The sequence below is a fragment of the Mobula hypostoma genome, chromosome 18, assembly GCF_963921235.1.
Source record: "Mobula hypostoma chromosome 18, sMobHyp1.1, whole genome shotgun sequence".
In the NCBI taxonomy this organism is placed as follows: domain Eukaryota; kingdom Metazoa; phylum Chordata; class Chondrichthyes; order Myliobatiformes; family Myliobatidae; genus Mobula; species Mobula hypostoma.
Genome location: NC_086114.1, coordinates 17,297,011 through 17,317,104, shown reverse-complemented (window position 1 = coordinate 17,317,104; position 20,094 = coordinate 17,297,011). Strand labels below are relative to the sequence as shown.

The 20,094-nt window shown below is 43.9% G+C and overlaps 1 protein-coding gene across 5 annotated transcripts in view; it reads right to left on the bottom strand.

Moving 5' to 3' along the window:
* The window catches only part of kcnma1a (potassium large conductance calcium-activated channel, subfamily M, alpha member 1a), a 960,366-nt gene that overhangs the window by 335,988 nt on the left and 604,284 nt on the right, over positions 1-20,094 (bottom strand). The gene's annotated exons all lie outside the window — the stretch shown is intronic.

Sequence of the window (20,094 nt, the reverse complement as noted above, 5' to 3'; positions counted from 1 at the left end):
CTTGCTTGGAGATATTATTTTAATTACTTTTCACAAATTCAGCTTCATTCCAGCTTTAAAAGTTCACCAGGCAGAATTCAAATTTCCATTTATTTCACTTATAAAATGCTGCTCATGTCTCTCAAAAGTGCCACTGACCAATCCCATTTCTTGTGGGATTCGCTGGTCAGAGATGTGAGGTGGTGACTTGTTAGGCAGAGCAACAGACACAAAACACTGGAGAAACTCAGCGGGTCAGGCAGCATCTGTGGAGGAAAATGAACAGTTGACGTTATAAGCCAATGATGGGTTCCATTTCCTCCACAGTTGCTGCTTGACTCTGAGTTCCACCAGTGTTTTGTGTGTGTGTGTTGCTCTAGATTTCCAGCACCTGCAGAATCTCCTGTGTCTTAGTAAGCAGAGGTAAATTTTATGGAGACGGCTTTGAATATGTGTTTGTTGTTATTATCATTGGATTCAATCTAGATGACACTGAAATAAACTAAAAGGAAAAACATGGTCAGATGGGAAATCACAGAAACATTGTGAAACAGTATAGAAGGAAGACAGGTAAACAGATCAAGCCACACACATCAAAGTTGCTGGTGAACACAGCAGGCCAGGCAGCATCTCTAGGAAGAGGTACAGTCGACGTTTCGAGCCGAGTTAATCTTTGTGAGCTCTGCCCTCACACGGCCTGGGCGCCTCCTCATTGGCGACCTCTGGAGAAGGGGGCTTTTGCCCCTGGAGCTAAGATTCAGGCCACCTCCGATGCGGGCTGACCACCCTCATCGGAGTATCTCTCGGGTTATGTCTCGTAAACAAGAAATTGCCCCTGGGGCCTCTGCCCCAGGACTTGACCCAAGACCGACAGCAAAACGAGTTGTGTGTGTCCCGACTGTGGTCACGCCTTCCGGTCACGCTCTGGTATGACCAACCAGAGGCGTACCCACATGGCCGCTGGAGAGGCCATCGGCCAGTTCTCATGCGGGATATGCTACTTTGGGACTTTCTCGTGTGGAGCTGGCTGATGCTGCTCTTCTGGTCATTTGTGGGTCGCTTATTTGTTACGATGCATATATGCGGGGCGCGGGCGGGTGGGCGCGGACGTGTCGGGACGCACACTAACGGGATGGTGTGGATCTTGGGTCTCGGCCCGAAACGTCGACTGTACCTCTTCCTAGAGATGCTGCCTGGCCTGTTGCTTTCACCAGCAACTTTGATGTGCGTGGCAGATTTCCTCGTGTGTACAGGTAAACAGATATCCAGTTTGCTCCTCCATCAGCTGAGGAGCAAATATGAGCTTCTAAACACTTCAATTTTCCTTCACATTCCTTGTCTGCAGCCTGTTGTTCATTACAATGAGATCCAATGTAAAACTGAAGAACACCACCTCGTCTTCTGTCTGAGCATATTGAAGCCTTCCAAACTTGGCATCAAATCATCCATCCTTGAGTATCTCCCTTTCCCTGTGTCAGACGAGGCTGTTTCTGCTCCAAGTCACCCGCCTGCTCTACTGGCACAGGTTTCCTCTCTCCATTAGTACAGCCTAACCTGATGGGCATGTGGCAACACATCCCAGTGCCACCTTAGCCTGTCCATAATGCTCAGCTGAACAACACAGAACGCAACAAAACATTAAACAAGCAAAAAAAGCAACCACAGCAAAACAAGACTTCTCTCCCTCGTCTGCCCACTCCCACGCAAATGGATAGTCCTCCAGGCAGGAAAAAAAGCGCTCATGTCGGCCCCCGTCCACATAATATGCAGAGATCTGAACAGCTCCTCCTCGTTGGGAATACGTGTCTATCTTCAGATGCAGCTGGGTTAACCTAAATCTTCTGCTCTCCACGTGACCACTGTCTCGTAAGCACTGGTGCAGTGGGGGTGCAGCCACATGGCAAAGCGACAACCACTTGCGGACTGCCCTCAGCACCTTGTTAGGTGCGTTGGCTGCCAATGTAAGTGAGGCATTGCACTGTATATTTTGATGTACGTGTGATAAATAAATCTGAATTTAAATGTCCCCTACTCTGTCATTAGCAACACAGAACACGCACAGAAACAAACTCACTCTCCAAGTGCTGTTAGCCGACCTGTCAGCTTCACGTATAATATGAGATTTAAAGATTGAAGTAACAACTTTTCAGTCCACTTTTCCCTTGGAGTGGGGGAGGACTCAGTTTTATGCTCCTCTCGCTCCATATTCTGCCTCTCCTCCAAACCTATTAACTATTTAATTGACACCCACGTAAGAAGCGGACAAATGTGATCGCATCACTTTGACAGCCCCACACTTACAGCAGAGAAACACCAAAGGCCACAACTGCCTTGCTTGACTGTCCAGCACACCTCCTGTTCATGCACAAATTCGAGCCCGCAAGATCATTTAGTGAGTTCCACAAGGGAGAACGTGCTGGATTTAACATCAGGTCAAGACAAACCAAGACCAAATAAAACAGAAATGCCAGAAGCTCTCTGTCTAAAGGTCATCAGCCTGAAGCATTGACTCCACTCCTCTCTCCACATATGCTGGCTGACCTGCAGAGTATTTTTTTAAAAAATGTTCAACATTCAAAGCATTTCCAGCAGTGTCTGCTTTTCTTTATATTTTTAGAACACTGAGATCTTTGCAGTGGATTGGGAATATTCTATCAGACAATATATTTTAACCACTTTCTTGACCTGTCCTGTCACTTTCAATGAACAGTACACAATAGCTCTTAATGGCTTTGTTTTTTTAGCCATTTTAGAATTGAAAAGCTTTAGTCAACATTGCCTCTTCTCTTCCTTCCAAAGTATACAGCCATAATGTTTTCAATATTCAGGCTAGTTTATAACATGTACATTGAAACATACACTCAGTGGTCACTTCATTAGGTACAACCTGTACATTCGTGGTCTTCTGCCACTGTAAGCCCATCAACTTCAAGCTTTGATGTGTTGTGCATGCAGAGATACTCTTCTACGTACTACTGTTGTAACGTGTGGTTACTTGTGTTACTGTCACCTTCTCATCATCTTGGACCAGTCTGGCAATCCTCCAGAAAAACAACTGAATCTCTTGACCATGTCTTCATGCTTTAATGCATTGAGGTGCTGCTACATGATTGGCTGATGAGGTGTTTGCATTAACAAGCAGGTGCACAGGTGTACCTAATAAAGTGGCCACTGAGTCTACAGTGAAAGGCCCTGTTTGCATTAACAACCAACTCAATCGTACTTGAGTCCTAATGCCTCCAGTACTAAGCATCATTTTCTCTCATAATCGAGAAGAGGTCCTCACTTATGTGTCAAATCACTACAAAGATCATCTTCAAAGGCAGCTTCTGTACTGTAGGAAAATAGAAAGAGAATAATCTAATACAGCAAAGAGCTGGTTGGAATTAGGGAGCCATGAGTAACTGAACTTTGCAATCAAATTAGAAAAACTATTACCTAAAAAAATGAGATAGGAGTAAGTTCATTTCTGAGTATATCCGGGACAATTCAAAAAGTTTTTGTTGACTTTGTTTAATGATGGAGCAGGTTGTGAAAGCCAATTATGTTGATCCTACAGTTCTTGAAAGGATTAGTTACCTACACAGTATGGCACTCACAGAGATGGGTAATATAATCAATTCAGTCCTAATTGCTTTGAGAAAACAGAGGCTGCAACTAAACAGGTGGGAAAGCCTCATAGTCTCCATCGCTCTTTAGATGATTACTGACCAATTCCTAAAGCACTCTAAATCACTTAATCCATGTTTTGCAAGAACAGATTGGTTAATTCATTGATTGGTTTAGAAGAAAAGAAGGGGAGACAATTGGGGCATCATGGCAGAGTAGCAACACTATTACAGATTGGTGAATCAAAGTTCGGAGTTCAAATCTGGCACTGCCTGTAAGGAGTCTGTACGTACTCCCCATTACCACGCGACTTTCTTCCAGGTGCTCCAGTTTACTCCCATAGTCCAAAGATGTATTGGTTGGTGGTTAATTGATCTTTGTAAATTGTCCTATGGTCAGGCTAGAGTTAAATAAGTGGGTTGCTGGGCAGCGCGGCTCGTTGGGCTGGAAGGGCCCGTTCTACGCTTTCCTCTAAGTAAATTACTTCAATAAAAATAAACAAATGTGTCCGAGGATGATCAAATACATCAGGCAAATCTACTGATCAGATTCGAGGGGAGAATAAGAATCATTACCTCTCAATGATGGCTTGCAAAGAGAGTGCTCTCAGTGTGTGATGAGGGAGCTCTCTCCTTACATGATGAGGAGCAACACCTTGCAAATCAAAAAGAACACAAAGGCCGAGATAAATTAAACAATTAATCGTTGTAATAACGGTTAGGTTTCCGTTCAGCAATGTCCCCCCACCCGCAGCCTCTGGATGCCCAACTTAAGTGCAGCTCATACACAGTACTTGAGCAGGAGACTGGGAGATGAATTTATCTGATGAAGGGTCTCAGCCCGAAACGTTGACTCTTTATTCCTCGCCATAGATGCTGCCTGACATGTCGAGTTCCTCCGGCATTTTGTGTGTGTTAGTTGGATTTGCCAGCTTCTACAAAGCTGCAGACACGCTCTGCCATCAAATCACTGGATTTAAAGCCCTTTAAAAATCTTCTCCAGAATACATGGACCACCACAGTCACAAACAGTTCGCAGGAACGGATCCCTCCAAATATCCAGGGACTCCATGTAAGGATTTACAGGATTTCTGATAAGCCCCACAGTCCAAAGTTATTACATTCAAGGTTGTAACAACTGCTGCTCAGAATTTGGTAAAATGCGGTGGTGTAGGCGTTTTACAAAAGATTTTTAAAGGGCTTTAATTTAGTGATCTGGTGGCAGATGACAGGCTTAGGGCAAGTAACAGCTGAAAGAAGAGGACAGCCAGCTGTGTGAAGACGGAGAGGACTTTAACCCACAAAACATCCAGGACTCGTGGAGAAAAGACAATTTGCTACCCCGATATTCAGTGTTTTGTTTCATTGCATCTGTTTTGATACAGGAGTCACGGATGTTTCACAGAAGCTCTATCAAATGGAATGAGAGAGGAGGGGCTAAGGCTCGCAAACTTTTTTAAGCCATTGACCCCTACCATTAACCGAGGGGTCTGTGGACCCCATGTTGGGAACCCCTGGTCTGAAGCCATTATTACAATAATGTTTAAATCTCAGGAAAAGTGAAATGTTAAGGGGAACATGAGGGGAAACGTCTTCACTCAGAGGGTGGTGAGAGTGAGGAACGAGCTGCCTATGGAAGTAGTGGATGTGGGTTCGATTTCAACATTTACGAGAGATGTGAATAGGTACATGCACGGGAAGGGTATGGATGCAAGCCAACGGGACAAGGCAGAGTAAGTTTGGCTTGGACTAGATGGGCCAAAGGGCCAGTTTCTGTGCTGTACTGTTCCACAACTTTATGACTCTACGACTCTGAAACATCGGGTCTTCTGTGTCATGCTGCCCACACTCTGAATCAAACAGATATTTGCAGCATTTTCAACCTCAATTAAACAGATTGCTCACAGCCACCTCACACTATAAGAAACACACAAGGTAAGTCCTACAATTAATTACACAAATGAGGCACTGTACAGATCTGGTCACTGGGGATGAGACATAAGATAACTCCAGTGAAACTGTGCTAGGTTCTGGGGCAAATCCAGGTCCTTAGAAATTAAATAAATGCAGAGAGAATAAGACAGCACCTAAAATGAGAATGCGGACCACCTAATAAACACATCACTATCCAAAGGGGTTGGGTGGGATGAGGTTCAGGCTTTGGCACAGGAAGTTGCCTGGGCCCAGTACTCCGAGATTGAAGGAAGCTTACCCCAGTAGTACCCAATCTGGTAGCAAGAGCTGTCTTGCTCTTCCTTGTCCACATTCTGGCTGTGCCCCGCTCTGACGCGATATCCATTCTGGAAGAGGTCTCCCAGGGACTTCTTCCGTCTTGTGGTGGGACGGACAGCCTCGATATGTGTGGATCCATTCGGGGCACGGTAGACCAAAATCTTACTGGGGATCATCCTTCAAAAGTTGACCTCGATGCGATGTGGTATATCTCCTCCCTGCCTCACTTGCAAGCCACTCAACATTTCAAAGTGACCACATCTAACATTGCAGAGTCTCTTACTTTACAATTTTGATTCAATGTCTCCCACCAGGACTCCCACTTCCATTGCTTCTCGTCAACAAAACAGTCCATGCAAAGAAGAAAGACTTTGCATTCCTATAGTACTTTCCATAACCTCTGTACATCCCACACTGCCCTAGAGCCAATGACGTGCTCTGGATGTGCGATTACAGCTCGAAAATATCATCAGGGACTATGCTCTCTCACCAGATGACCATAAATTCTGTCGATGGCACGGAGGGACCAATAGTTACAGTGTAAAATGAGGGCATGCGAGCGTGAGAAACAGAACAATGTAATGCAAGGACCTCCCACTCACAGTTTGATCCATGGCAAAGCCTCAAACAGCATTTTTGATCAGGATATTACAACATAAGCTTCTTTGCTACTCACCCAGGAGAATCAGCCTCTGGCTGCCAAGAACAGACCTGCTGCTTTTGGAGCAGACTATTGCCACGCACAGCTGCAGCATCCATGCTAGTTACACTATTGACACCAAGCCCTACGTACTGTAGGTGCTGCCTGTTTCTGTTTCCAGCAGACCTCACATTCAGGTGAGATGGGCCCCCCCTCCTTTGCACTGAAGGAGGATTCTTGTAATCATCCAACTCTCTGGGGACTTAGCGCTAGTGAAATGAAAAAAAAAACAATAATCCTAACTTAATCACAACTCCGCTGGGCTGATGTTGCGCTCGGCTTTCTTGGGAAGATGCCCGAAGGCTTGTGACAAAACATGGATAATGAAAGCCTATTTTAAGCAAATTCTTGCAAACAGTTGTCAAATTTAATGCAGAACGTGGCATAGCTCTTTTATAACTACAAATAATTTATGTATTAAAACCAATGAGCTCAATATAGTCTTTAAGCAAATATAACCATAAAGCTACATGCTTGAAGGCCTTGGAAAACCCACTGGCTTTCTCAGACACTGCTTTACACAGTTCTGTCCACAGTTTCTCTGCAAGGCAAAAATCGTGAAGATCAGTGAAAACACCCTGTCAACCAAGGCAATTGAGGCATGGATAAGAGGTTACGGAATGCACTTAGATTAAGCTGTGTTAAATCCTGCCATTAGTGAAGAAAGCTGATGTGAATTGCAAGTGAAAAATAAAATCAGCCATCTACTCAGGAAAGCAAAGTAAATTTATTATCAAAGTATGCATATGTCACCATTTACTATCTTGAGATTCATTTTTCTTGCAGGCATTTACAGGAAAATAAAGAATTCCAACAGAATTTATGAAAACTAAACATAAACAAAGACTGACAATCAATCAAAGTAAAAGAAGACGACAAAGTGTGGAAATAAAAATAAATAAATAACACCGAGAACTTGAGTTGTCAGGTCCTTGAAAGTGAGTCTGTAGAGGTCGTGGAATCAGTTCAGAGTTGGGCTGAGTGACACCAGCTCGGGCGCCTGACCGTTGTAGGGTAATAACGGTTTCCGAACATGCTGGTGTGGAACTCAAGGCTCCTGAACCTCATGCCCAACGACAGCAGTGAGAAGATAGCTTGGCCTGGAATATGGGGCTCCTAGATGATGGATGCTGCTTTGAGTGACTGAAAGTGAACTGAACGTCATTTGCTTCTATAAAGAAGCTAGAATCTTAGAATTTAATTGCTTGCATTCCAAAACAAACCTTTTAAAAGCCACTTAAGGGCCGGCTGGTGGCGCAATGACATCGGCGCCGGACCCGGGAACGGAGGTTCCCAGGTTCGAAACTAGTCAGGTCCGCTCCCGAGTACGCTTTCCATCCGTGCCGGGTTGAGTGTCGAGATTGCAACTCGACCTCGTAAAATAAAAGGAAAATACTGTGAAAATGTCTGTGTGAGGAATGGCGTGTCCACACAGTCTCTCTCTTGCTCCGCGCCTCGTAAAAAGCCATGAAAAATCCATCATCACGGACACGCAGACGCGCACGCACGCAGGCACACGCCAAAAAAAAAATAAGAGCCATTTAAGAGAAATTTGGATAGATACATGGATGGGAGGGTTATGGAGGGCTATAGTCCAGGTACAGGTTGATTGGACTAGGCAGATTAAACATTCGTCATGGAATAATTAGGCCAAAGAGCCTATCTCTATGCTGTAGTATTCTATGAACCTATCAAATGCCATTTATAGAGCGAACAGCCAATACAATAAATGCTTTCATGGCTACTAACCCAGGGCTGAGTGTTGAAAATTAATGCACTCCAAGAACCAGGAATGCGTGAGGGAACCATGTAAAAGATTGGTTAGGCCACAGAAAGAAGACTGTGTTCTGGTCACTCCACGGAAGGTGATTGGGATTAATATTGGGGAGGTGCATTGGAGATTTATTAGGGATGTTATAAGGCAGGGGTTCCCAATCTTTTTTATGCCATGGATCTCTTCCACTATCTGTGGAGTCTGTGGACCCCAGGCTGGGAACTGCTGTTATAAGGGATGTTATGAGGGCTATTACATTGTTGTGGTAGGACGCTGTCAAGGCTCAGTTTGCCGTCTTCGCAGTTTAGGAGACTGAGAACAAATTGAACTGGGTTAAACAGAAAATATATTTTCTTTGGTAGTGAAGTCTACATGTTGGAGAATTAATTGGCTGAAGGGAAAAAGAAGTCACTGAATGGATGGTGGGGGCCTAGAATTCACTAGGTTAGGGGAGGTGGAGATGGGCAGAAGATACAAGAGCCTTAAGACATGTACCACCAGCCTAAAGGACAGCTTCTGTCCCTCTGTTATCAGAGTCTTGAACAGACCTCACGGGGTGAAGATGAACTCTTGATCTTTCAATTCATCTCCTTGTTTACTTGTTTACCTGCACTGCTCTTTCTCTATAGCTATATCGTATATTCTGCATTTTATTTTACTACTACAATGCATTAATGAATGGTATGATCTCTCATAACAGCTAATAAACGTGGCGCGCTCAGACACTGCAGCCACTCCATGTCCAATCAAAGATTTATTTATTCATCTTGTATGTCGTTTTATGATCACAAGTCACTGCTACATGCAAAGGCCATCAAGTACTGCAGGACTATTCCATCAGCGTGTTGTTCGATAGTGATGCAGCTGGACTTCTTGCATACGGTTGTTGTGTTCTCATCTGGACTTACCATTAGATGGTGTGTGGTCTAAATAAAGGTGCGAGTGATTGTCTTGGGCATTATGATCGTGATTGCAAAACCCTGTTGGACAAGGGTAAAGATGAAAAATGCAAGTCCAGTTCACAGGTTCATTGACGAGACCGACAGCCAGGAATTACATTGCTGGCTTTGAGGCGAGGACCAGATCTAGGCCACGGGGTTCACTGTCGTATTTGCCTAGGGGACGAGATGCCATGGCAATGTAGGAGAGGGATCTGTGCATGCGCTGGAATCCATTCTAGTTTGAGGGCTGGCCAACTTCCATCAGTGCAATCCTCCAGTGTATTCTTGGTGCTTCCCTCCAGAGTTCACTCAGTGCTGCCCTCTGGTGTTCACTTGGTGCTACTCTCCGGTGTTTGCTCAGTGCTGCCCTCCAGTGTACGCTCAGTGCTGCTCTTCAGTGTTTGCTCAGTGGCAGAACAAGTTGGACCAGATGTTTTAAATGTTATTCTGAATTTGCAACCATATGTGCTAGTTGCACTATGTGCTATGTGCTGTGTGCTGCTGGTAATGTGTTTTGTACCTTGGCCCCAGAGGAACAATGTTTTGTTTGGGTAGATTCATTTGGCTGTATGATTGAATGATAAATAAACTTGAATTTGAACTTCACTGTATCTTAGTAGACAGGACAATAGACCATATCACTACCAATCCTTTTCCAATTTAAAAAATACAGGATCTTAAAAACAATGTTACAGGGGTGGTTGCAAGTCTCAGAAAGTGATCTATATTGCTGGACTAGCTGTCTATATTGCTGGACTAGCTGTAACTCAAAGTCAATTTATTTATGCGTGCATCAAGAAATGCCAGTTAAAAATAAATGGTGTTTATTTACTTGGGTTTCTTCACATAAATTCCATGAGCCACAGAGCACTACATTACAGAACCAAACCCTTCAGTCCACCTAGTCCATGCCAAGCTATTATTCTCCCTAGTCCCATCAACATGCACCTGGATCTTAGCCATCCATTCCCCTGCCAGTTATGTACTTATTCAAAACTTCTTTTAAATGTTGAAATCAAACCTACATCCACCACATTTGCTCGCAGCTCATTCCACACTCCGACCATCCTCTGAGTGAAGAAGTTCCCCCTCATGTTCCACTTAACCATTTCACCCTTAACCCATGACTCTAGCTGTAGTCTCACCTAACCTCAGTGAAGAAGCCTGCTTGCATTTACCCCACCTACATAATTTTATATACTTCTATCAAATCTGCCCTCACTCCAGGGAATAAAGTCCTAACCAGTTCAAACTTTCCCGATGACTCAGATTCCGAAGTCCTGGCAACATCTTTGTAATTTTTTTCTTTACTCTTTTAATCTTATTGATAACTTTCCTGTAGATAGATAATTAGAACTGCACATAGCATTCCATATTAGGCCTCATCAGCCTCATATGCAACCTCAACATAACATCAATGCCTCGATTTATGAAGGCCAGTGTGTCAGTAACTCTCTTTATGATCCTATCTACCTGTGATGCCACACTATGGATCTGTATTCCCAGAATCCGCTGCTCTTCCACCCTCCTCAGTGCCCTACCATTCACTGTGCAAGTCCTTCCCTGGTGTCTCCTCCCAAGGAGCAATATGTGCAAAGTGCAAATGAGAGTGAATTTTTATTTTGTATCACAGTGATTTGTGGATTTCGTTAACTTACATGAACTGAACTGCCATAACATGACAGTTCCCTGTATCTCGATGAGCACTTTAACAGTGGTAGTCCACCAGATCTGGACTGACAGCTAGGTAAGATGGAGGATTTACCGCCATCTTTTGGATGACGGAGATAGCTCAAGGAGCCAGATGGCCTGCTTCTGCTATCATTCTCCGCAATAGTATATGTTCTCTTTCAAATACAATGTAAAAACCCAATGTGATCAAATCAAGCAACCAAATTCATTGAGCTACAGCTGTAATGGAGAAAATGGCTGCCAGTCTCACAGTTGGCAATGCACCAGAGTTGCCCTGGAATCCTCCAGGATTAGAATTTACCTCCTGGATGCTCACATGAGCATCTGTGAACAAAAAACTGGACGGGCATTGCAAAAGGCAGGTTATTTTTATTAACAAATGGAATAGAGTAGAAATGCCTGATTGGATGAGGTAGTGGGCGGTCACTCGATGAAACCTGCAGGAATGCACCGAAAGAGAGCTGGCAGTTCTGAGGCCAGCCATCTGCTGCAATGCCAGGGGAAGTCTGACAGAAGTATAAACCAGGCACTATAAATTCATAGTCTTGTTTTTGCCAGGATTTGAAGGTTTTTAATGCAATAATTACAACTAACAATTACATTCCACCTCCCCCTTGCCAAATGCTTAAATCCACCCACCCCAACCCCGACCTCTGATATCTCTGTACTTCTGTGGACTAGATGCGCTTTCTCCAAACTGTTCCTCTTCTGTCCCTTCTCTCTCTCCTGAACTACCCAGTTCCTCCTAAGTGTGCTCCAGCCTCCCATCACCCTGTTTTCCCTTCCTCCATCCACTCCACCTGTCCCTGACTCCGCACTCCTGCCATTCATTCTCGCCAATGCCCTCTGGTCTGAGATACCTTTGCCATCAGGAAAAGTTTCTAAATACCCCAACCACGCCTCTCACAATTTTGCACACAACACGATAAATATAATCACTAGCATTGTACTCCTGGGTTATTTTTATGCCGAGTGTTCATTTAGATATCAAAGGAGTGCACGCTTACAGTTTCCATAAGATAATAAGACATAGGAGCAGAATTAAACCATTCGGCCCATCAAGTCTGCTCTGTCATTCAACCATGGCTGATTTATTATCCCTCTCCACCCCATTTTTCTGCCTTCTCCCCACAACCTTTGATGTCCTTACTAATCAAGAAGCTATTAACGCACTCGTTAAATACACCTAATGACTTGGCCTCCACAGCTCTCTGTGGCAATGAATTCCACAGATTCACCAGCCTCTGGCTAAAGAAACTATTTCTCATTTCTGTCCTAAAGGGACGCCCTTCTATTCTGAGGCTGTGCCATCTGGTCCTAGAATCCTCCACTATTGCAAACACCGTCTCCATATCCACACTATCTATGCCTTTCAAACATTCCTCATATATTAACCCTTTCATTCCTGGGGTCATTCTCGTGAACCTCCTCAGAATCTTCTCCAATGCCAGCACATCCTTTCTTAGATAAGGGCCCCAAAACTGCTCACTGTACTCCAAGTGCAATCTGACCAATGCCTCATGAAGGAAATCAGGTAAAGTGAGAAACACTTTGCACCACACTTCTCCTGTATCACTCTCCACATCATGGATACCTAATACCCACTGATTTGTGCAGTTAATGTTAACGCTACTAGGAAACTCTCTCATAACTTTCAATCAGAGACTCCAAAAATCTAATCATATGCTTCACAAGAAACCTTGATGGTGCTGTCTACTGTAATCTCATGTTTGGTGCCTGCACATTACTGTTTCTACGGTTCTTCTCTGGTCTTTAGATGGATGGGTCATGTCTATAACAAGCAACCAAAAAGAAAAACAGGTCTGCTTTGCACTGGCAACAAATGCATCAATGCAGTCAACAGGTCGTGCTGTGAATATAATAAGTGTGTTGTGCGAGAAATGTCAGGCCTCGCTGACTGACCATCTGTCTGTGTGGAACTGTACCTATTGTCAAGCAAATAGCTGGAGAGTTTGATTCCGTATATGACCCACACGAGAACATAGAGCACTATAGCACAGAACAGGCCCTTTGGCCCACAATGATGTGCTGACCTTTTATCAACTTACCACTTACCTCTTCCCTCCTGCATAGTCCTCCATTTTTTTTTCTCATCTGTGTGCCTAACTAAGAGTTTCTTAACCCTTACATACTGTTCGGGTCAAATTTGACCCGTTTTGACATTTGACAGCAGTAAAAACACCCTAAATGCCATTTTTTAAGCCGAAATTTGATGACTTTTCCTAGAGTGACCCAAAATGCGGAAAAATGAAAATATTTAAAGATTTTATACTTTTGTACAGGTGCTACAAATTTTTGTACATTGAGGCTGTTCCAGGTCAAATTTGACCCGTATCTATTGAAATGGATTTTACATCTCTGAAACATTAATTAAGGATTAATCACCCATTTATTAATCCCAGATAGTCTACTTATACCTTCTAAATAGATCTGTGGTTCAAAATTTGGTATAGACACTTGTTATGAGGGGTTTCTTGGGCCGGGTCAAAATTGACCCGGACCATACTGTGAAGGTATAGAATATGAACTGTATGTAAGAATAAAATACTTCTGATATATCTGACTCTACCACCGTTCCTGGCACTCACCAGTCTCTGTGTAAAGAACTTATCTCTGATATACCCCCTATACTTTCCTCCAATCACCTTAAAATTATGCCCCCTGGATTTAGTCATTTCCACCCTGGGAAAAAGTCTCTCCTGAGTGTTCAGGCCCAGGGTCTCCTCTACTGCCAAAGAAAGAGTGGAATGGTCACAGCCTCAGGTAGGAAAGTACAACTCTTCAGGAGGTATCCAAACTTTTAGCTTTGGCCTCCTAAGTAGACTCTTAGGGAAGAGAAATCCAAAAATTAATTCCTAACTCAGGAGAGAGCCCAAGGCTGAAGTTGCAAGGGTAGGCCTGTTTCAGTAATATCAGAAGACACTGGGAGTACTAGTCTCCTTACTTAAGGGAGACCAATACAGGAAAAGTTCACTAGGCTGCTTCTTGGAATATTAGATTTGCATTATAAGGAATAATTAAGCAGTTCAGCCCCAATACTCAAGGGAGTTTAGGTGGCCTATTGAAACCTGCAGGAGTCTGTAGAGGCTTAAGTTATTCCTGGAGGGGAAATGTAGTCCAGAAGGTATAGTCCCAGTATAAGGGTTCTCTATATAAGACAGTGAATTCTTCTTCATATATATATATTTTACCATACAACTTAAAATAGAGGATATTTGGCCAATCAAAAAAAAAATCGAGGGATGCCTACCTTGAAGAAGTTTGAATCTCTTCAACGGGAGTTCAGTGAAGCCCTCTCTCACTGATCTTCTCTGTGATCTCTGCTGCCCTCATAATTATCAATTTCTCCTACCAGTGAAAAAATTCTCTCCTTCCTCCCCTCTTCTATTCACCACGCTGGCCTCTTACCACTTCTCACCTGCCTATCACCTCCTCCTCCCCTTTCTCCTGTGGTCCACTCTCTTCTTGTTCTTCTCCAGTTCTTTATCTTTCCCACCCACTCGGGTTCACCAGTCAGCTTCTAGCTATCCCCCTTCCCCACACCTTTTTATTCTGTCATCTTTTCAGTCCAGAAAAACGCTGACTGTTTATTCATGTCAATGGATGCTGAGTTTCTCTAGCATTTTGTGTGTGTGTTGCAATTAAATACGTCTGTCCATGGTATAAAGTATAATTAGTAAGTTTGCAGGTGACACGAAGATTGGTAGTGTTATGGGTAGTTGTAAGAGGAAGGTTGTAAAAGGAGAGAGCAGGTTGTAGATCAGATGGAAAATTGGGAAGAGCATTAGGAAATGGAATTTAATCCCAATAAGTGTGAAATAATGAAATTTGTGATGTCAAATAGTTACAGGCATGTACAGTAAACAGTAGGGATTGTCTACAGATGGTGATGCAGAGAGATCTTGGGTTTGGGTTCGAGTCCACATTTCCCTGATAGAGGCAACACAGATATAAGATAGTGAGGAAGGTATATGGCATGAGTTAAGGGCACAGATTATTAAAGTTTGGATGTAATATGGCAACTCCAATGTGTAGTGTGACAAGGTCCCACATAGCAAGTTGGTCAAGAAGGTTCAATTGCTTGGCATTGAAGATGAAATAGTAAATTGGATTAGATACTGGATTTGCAGAAGAATCCAGCGAATGTTGCAGATGGTTGCCTCTCTGACTAGAGTCCTTTGACTAGTGGTGTGTCACAGGGATCAGTGCTGGGTCTGTTGTTTGTCATCTATATCAACGATCTGGATGATAATGTGGTAAACTGGATCAGCAAATTTGAGGATGACGCCAACATTGAGGGTGTAGTGAACAGAGAAGGAAGACCATCAAAGATTGCAGTGAGACCTGGACCAGCTAGTAAAAGGGTGAAAATTGCAGATGGAATTTAATGCAGACAAGTGTGAGGTGTTGCACTTTGGGAGGACTAAGCAAGGTAGGTCTTACACAGTGAGCAGTAGGACACTGAGGAGTGTGATAGAACAGAGGGATCTGCGAACACAGATCCATAGAAGTGGCATTACAGGTACATATGGTCATAAAGACAGCTTTTGGTACATTGCCCTTCATAAATCAATGTATTGAGTACAGGAGATGGGATGTTATGTTGAAGTTGTATAAGATGTTGCTGTGGCCTAATTTAGAGTATCGTGTCCAGTTTTGGTCACCTACCTACAGAAAAGATGTAATTACAATTGAAAGAGTGCAGAGAAAACTTACAGGGATGTTGCCGGTACTTGAGGATCTGAGTTATAGGGAGAAGTTGAATAGGCTAAGACTTTATTCCCTAGAACATGTGGGGATAGAAGGGTGGGTTGGCAAGTTTGCAGATGACACAAAGGTTGGTGGTGTTGTAGATAGTATAGAGGATTGTTGAAGATTGCAGAGAGACATTGATAGGTTGCAGAAGTGGGCTGAGAAGTGGCAGATGGAGTTCAACCCGGAGAAGTGTGAGGTGGTACACTTTGGAAGGACAAACTCCAAGGCAGAGTACAAAGTAAATGGCAGGATACTCGGTAGTGTGGAGGAGCAGAGGGATCTGGGGGTACATGTCCACAGATCCCTGAAAGTTGTCTCACAGGTAGATAGGGTAGTTAAGAAAGCTTATGGGGTGTTAGCTTTCATAAATCAAAGGATAGAGTTTAAGAGTCACGAGGTAATGATGCGGCTCTATAAAACTCTGGTTAGGCCACACGTGGAGTATTGTGTCCAGTTCTAGTCACCTCACTATAGGAAGGATGTGGAATCATTGGAAAGGGTACGGAGGAGATTTACCAGGATGCTGCATGGTTTAGAGAATATGGATTATGACCAGAGATTAAGGGAGCTAGGGCTTTACTCTTTGGAGAGAAGGAAGATGAGAGGAAACATGATAGAGGGCCGAAGGGCCTGTACTGTGCTGTACTATTCTATGTTCCACGATTGAGGGGAAATTTGATCGACGTACAGTATACAAATTTATGAGGGATATAGATAAGGTAAATACAAGCATGTTTTTTCTACAGGTTGGGTGAGATTAGAACTAGAGGTCATGGGTTAAGGGTGAAAGATTAAATGTTTAAGGGGAATGTCTTCACTCAGAGGGTGGTGAGAGTATGGAACAAGCTGCCAGCACAAGTGGTGGATACAGGGTGAATTTCAACATTTAAGAAAAATTACGATAGGTGAATGGGTGGAAAAAAGTATGATGGGCTATGGTCCTGGTCCGGGTCCATGGGCCCAGTCAGAATAATATGTCATGGACTGGAAGGGCCGAATGGCCTGTTTCTATGCTGTAGTGTTCTATCATTTTATGACTTTTGGAGCACATAGGAGTACTATGTGCATTTCTAGTAACAACGCCATAGGAAGGATGTGTTTATGCTGAAGAGAATACAGAGGAGATTCACCTGGATGTTTTCTGCATTTGAGGACTTCGGCCTTGAGAAGAAATTGGATAGGTTGGACTTGTTCAAAATCAAAGTTCATGGAAAATTTATTATTGAAGTACATACATGTCACCATATACCACAGTGAGATTCAATTTCTTGCAGGCAGTCACAGTAGATGCAAAGAAATACAATAAAATATTAATGAAAAGCAACACAAAAATAAAGATGGACAATGTACAAAAGAAGACAAACTTTGCAATTGCAATAAATAAATGAATAAATAAATGAATAAACAAATAACTAAACTAATAAAATTGAGAACATGCGTTGTAGAGTCCTTGAAAGTGAGTCTGTAGGTTGTGGAATCAGTTCAGTGTTGAGGTAACTGAGGTTATCCATGCTGGAATGAAAGAGGGGAAAAGTTTTTACCAGAAGGAATCGATAGTCATGCCATCAGGTTGGAGGCTACTCAGACATCATATAAAGTGCTGCTTCTCCTCGCTGAGCCGACACCAGCAGATTCGCAGGTGAAGTGTTCCCTCAACTGGAAGGGCTGTTTGGGGCCCTTGAAGGGAGGTGAGGAGGTAGGAGAACGGGCAGGTGTAACACACCTGAGCTGCTTGCAGGGCTGTACGCACGTGTGACATGATCTGTCTTGATGGCATGCAAACAAGGCTGTCACTGTCTCTCGGATTACAATCCAATCCAATCACCCATGGGCAAACATGTTCCTCAGACACAATCCACTTACGCTGGAAATGAATCCATTGAGCTTTCGTGCAGGGCAGGGGATTGAAAAAGGAAGAAACATACACAAGGCATAATTCATCAGCTAAAGGAATCAATTTGAAACAGGAGTTTGGATTAATTTTTTTAAACCACATTTTTTCCAGGAGGCAGTTAATAGAAGCCATTAATTTTATGCAGGTTTATTTTGATCGTGACCCAATGTCAAACTGGGCAAAACTCTGGTAAAGTACACAGCAGTGATGCCTCAGGGGTGTTGATCGAACCAATGTGCCCCACTCTTCTGGTGGCAATTGATATGCCTCAAGTTGACATATCCACAACTTGAAAAAATAAAAGATCTCCAGAAAAACATTTTCAAAATTCTTTTATAATGTAGACCAGTCACAATAGATTAATAACCAGAGTCCAAAGGGCAGAAATTTTTAGCAGGAATTATATGAACTTGCACCAAAGGAGACTGTCATTCAACCCTGAATAATCATGGTGGTACAAAAATAGCGGCCTGGTCTAATCCTACCTTCCTGCAGGACATAACCGTTACAGTCCACTTTTCCAATGCTCAGTCAGTCACAGCCTACACCGTTTGTGAGTTCTGTACCAGACAAGGTGTGGTCTGACAGTGCAACGCTCCCTCAGTACTGTCCCTACGATAGTGCAGCACACCCTCACTACTGTAAAAATTAAAGTGTGGCCCTCCCTCAGGATTGTCCCTCTGACAGTGTGACACCTCATCAGTACTGTCCCTCTGACAGTGTGGCACTCCCTCAGGATTGTCCCTCTGACAGTGTGACACTTCATCAGTACTGTCCTTCTGACAGTGTGACACTCCCTCAGTACTGTCCCTCTGACAGTGTGACACTCCCTCAGTACTGTCCCTCTGACAGTGTGACACTTCATCAGTACTGTCCCTCTGACAGTGTGACACTTCATCAGTACTGTCCCTCTGACAGTGTGGCACTCCCTCAGGATTGTCCCTCTGACAGTGTGACACTTCATCAGTACTGTCCCTCTGACAGTGTGACACTTCATCAGTACTGTCCCTCTGACAGTGTGGCACTCCCTCAGTACTGTCCCTCTGACAGTGAGACACTCCCTCAGTACTGTCCCTCTGACAGTGTGACACTCCCTCAGTACTGTCCCTCTGACAGTGAGACGCTCCCTCAGTACTGTCCCTCTGACAGTGTGACACTCCCTCAGTACTGTCCCTCTGACAACGAGACGCTCCCTCAGTACTGTCCCAATGACAGTGAGTCACTCCCTCAGTACTGTCCCTCTGACAGTGTGACTCTCCCTCAGTACTGTCCCAATGACAGTGAGACACTCCCTCAGTACTGTCCCAATGACAGCGAGACACTCCCTCAGTACTGTCCCAATGACAGTGAGTCACTCCCTCAGTACTGTCCCTCTGACAGTGAGTCACTCCCTCAGTACTGTCCCTCTGACAGTGTGACACTCCCTCAGTACTGTCCCTCTGACAGTGAGACACTCCCTCAGTACTGTCCAAATGACAACGAGACACTCCCTCAGTACTGTCCCTCTGACAGTGTGACACTCCCTCAGTACTGTCCCTCTGACAGTGAGACATTTCCTCAGTACTGTCCCTCTGACAGTGTGACGCTCCCTCAGTATTGTCCCTCTGACAGTGTGACACTCCCTCAGTACTGTCCCAATGACAGTGAGACACTCCCTCAGTACTGTCCCAATGACAGTGAGTCACTCCCTCAGTACTGTCCCTCTGACAGTGAGACACTCCCTCAGTACTGTCCAAATGACGAGACACTCCCTCAGTACTGTCCCTCTGACAGTGTGACACTCCCTCAGTACTGTCCCTCTGACAGTGAGACACTTCCTCAGTACTGTCCCTCTGACAGTGTGACGCTCCCTCAGTATTGTCCCTCTGACAGTGTGACACTCCCTCAGTACTGTCCCAATGACAGTGTGACACTCCCTCAGTACTGTCCCTCTGACAGTGAGTCACTCCCTCAGTACTGTCCCTCTGAAAGTGAGACTCTCCCTTGGCAATAACTAAAGAAGTTGAAAAAGCTGCCGGAATTGAAAGTTGAGAGAGAAATCTTACGGAGCCTTGCTGTGGTGATGAAAAGCGATGTTTACTCTTTTGGGATACGTGTGCAAGGACTATGGGATATGTACAGATGTTTTGATGACGGATCGTCAGCTTTCTGTATCTCTTTTCACAAATGCTGCCTGACCCGCTAAATGCCTCTGGCAAATTTAATGTCCGTTTCAGATTTTCAGCATGTATAGCTGTTTTAAAGTAAACTTTTTATTTCGATTCTCCCTTGGCCAATAAAGATGCCGAGTAGAACACAACAGAAATCTGAGTGTGTCCATGACTGGAAAATGAAGAAAAGCTCAAAGAGTTGACTGACTTCTAAGAAAAGTCCCATGTGGGATGCTCAACAGAAATGGTTTAAAGATCTAACATTTAAAATTGTTTAATTTTATTTCCAGCACACAAGTATAAAGGAGAATGAAATGATTGTTACCTCATATCCAATTACAGCACAAA